Source organism: Babylonia areolata, unplaced genomic scaffold, assembly GCF_041734735.1.
Source record: "Babylonia areolata isolate BAREFJ2019XMU unplaced genomic scaffold, ASM4173473v1 tig00005776, whole genome shotgun sequence".
NCBI lineage: Eukaryota > Metazoa > Mollusca > Gastropoda > Neogastropoda > Buccinidae > Babylonia > Babylonia areolata.
The window spans coordinates 17,501-20,000 of NW_027468444.1; positions in this window are offsets into that span (position 1 = coordinate 17,501).

A 2,500-nucleotide genomic window follows, 5' to 3' on the forward strand; every position below is an offset into this window, starting at 1 on the left:
TCCCGTCCATGCCAAACGGCGTTTTCTCTCAACTTTGGCATGCTCGGAGAGAAAAAAAGGCAGGTAAAGGTTGTGGATAAAAAAGTAAAAAATTGCCAAAATACTTTCTGGGCCCTCAAAAAAAGGCCTACTCCTCAACGCCTGCTCCCGTCCATGCCGAACCGCGTTTTCTATCAACTTTGGCATGCTCGGAGAGAGAAAAAAGGAAAAAAAGAAAAAAAAGGTCCAGTAAAGGTTGTGGATAAAAGTAACCGGCTTTGGAGAATTGCCTGAATCCTTCCGGCGCTGTGAAAAAAAAAGACCAAAAAAAAGACCTGGTCGTCAACGCCTGCTCCTGTCCATGCCAAACGGCGTTTTCCTCTCAACTTTGGCATGCTCGCTGAGGAAAAGGCAGGTAAAGGTTGTGGATAAAAAGTAAACGCGCTGTGGAGAATTGCCCAAATCGTTCAGGCGCCGTGAAAAAAAGAAAGACGTAGTCGTCAACGTCTGGTCCCGTCAATGGCGAAGGGCGTTTTCTCTCAACTTTGGCATGCTCGCTGAGGAAAAGGCAGGTAAAGGTTGTGGATAAAAGTCCGAAGAACCTCGCTACAATTGCCAAAATCTTTCCGCTGCCATTCAAAAATGGACTACTCCTCCACACCTCCTCCCGTCCATGCCAAACGGCGTTTTCTCTCAACTTTGGCATGCTCGGAGAGAAAAAAAGGCAGGTAAAGGTTGTGGATAAAAAAGTAAAAAATTGCCAAAATACTTTCTGGGCCCTCAAAAAAAGGCCTACTCCTCAACGCCTGCTCCCGTCCATGCCGAACCGCGTTTTCTATCAACTTTGGCATGCTCGGAGAGAGAAAAAAGGAAAAAAAGAAAAAAAAGGTCCAGTAAAGGTTGTGGATAAAAGTAACCGGCTTTGGAGAATTGCCTGAATCCTTCCGGCGCTGTGAAAAAAAAAGACCAAAAAAAAGACCTGGTCGTCAACGCCTGCTCCTGTCCATGCCAAACGGCGTTTTCCTCTCAACTTTGGCATGCTCGCTGAGGAAAAGGCAGGTAAAGGTTGTGGATAAAAAGTAAACGCGCTGTGGAGAATTGCCCAAATCGTTCAGGCGCCGTGAAAAAAAGAAAGACGTAGTCGTCAACGTCTGGTCCCGTCAATGGCGAAGGGCGTTTTCTCTCAACTTTGGCATGCTCGCTGAGGAAAAGGCAGGTAAAGGTTGTGGATAAAAGTCCGAAGAACCTCGCTACAATTGCCAAAATCTTTCCGCTGCCATTCAAAAATGGACTACTCCTCCACACCTCCTCCCGTCCATGCCAAACGGCGTTTTCTCTCAACTTTGGCATGCTCGGAGAGAAAAAAAGGCAGGTAAAGGTTGTGGATAAAAAAGTAAAAAATTGCCAAAATACTTTCTGGGCCCTCAAAAAAAGGCCTACTCCTCAACGCCTGCTCCCGTCCATGCCGAACCGCGTTTTCTATCAACTTTGGCATGCTCGGAGAGAGAAAAAAGGAAAAAAAGAAAAAAAAGGTCCAGTAAAGGTTGTGGATAAAAGTAACCGGCTTTGGAGAATTGCCTGAATCCTTCCGGCGCTGTGAAAAAAAAAGACCAAAAAAAAGACCTGGTCGTCAACGCCTGCTCCTGTCCATGCCAAACGGCGTTTTCCTCTCAACTTTGGCATGCTCGCTGAGGAAAAGGCAGGTAAAGGTTGTGGATAAAAAGTAAACGCGCTGTGGAGAATTGCCCAAATCGTTCAGGCGCCGTGAAAAAAAGAAAGACGTAGTCGTCAACGTCTGGTCCCGTCAATGGCGAAGGGCGTTTTCTCTCAACTTTGGCATGCTCGCTGAGGAAAAGGCAGGTAAAGGTTGTGGATAAAAGTCCGAAGAACCTCGCTACAATTGCCAAAATCTTTCCGCTGCCATTCAAAAATGGACTACTCCTCCACACCTCCTCCCGTCCATGCCAAACGGCGTTTTCTCTCAACTTTGGCATGCTCGGAGAGAAAAAAAGGCAGGTAAAGGTTGTGGATAAAAAAGTAAAAAATTGCCAAAATACTTTCTGGGCCCTCAAAAAAAGGCCTACTCCTCAACGCCTGCTCCCGTCCATGCCGAACCGCGTTTTCTATCAACTTTGGCATGCTCGGAGAGAGAAAAAAGGAAAAAAAGAAAAAAAAGGTCCAGTAAAGGTTGTGGATAAAAGTAACCGGCTTTGGAGAATTGCCTGAATCCTTCCGGCGCTGTGAAAAAAAAAGACCAAAAAAAAGACCTGGTCGTCAACGCCTGCTCCTGTCCATGCCAAACGGCGTTTTCCTCTCAACTTTGGCATGCTCGCTGAGGAAAAGGCAGGTAAAGGTTGTGGATAAAAAGTAAACGCGCTGTGGAGAATTGCCCAAATCGTTCAGGCGCCGTGAAAAAAAGAAAGACGTAGTCGTCAACGTCTGGTCCCGTCAATGGCGAAGGGCGTTTTCTCTCAACTTTGGCATGCTCGCTGAGGAAAAGGCAGGTAAAGGTTGTGGATAA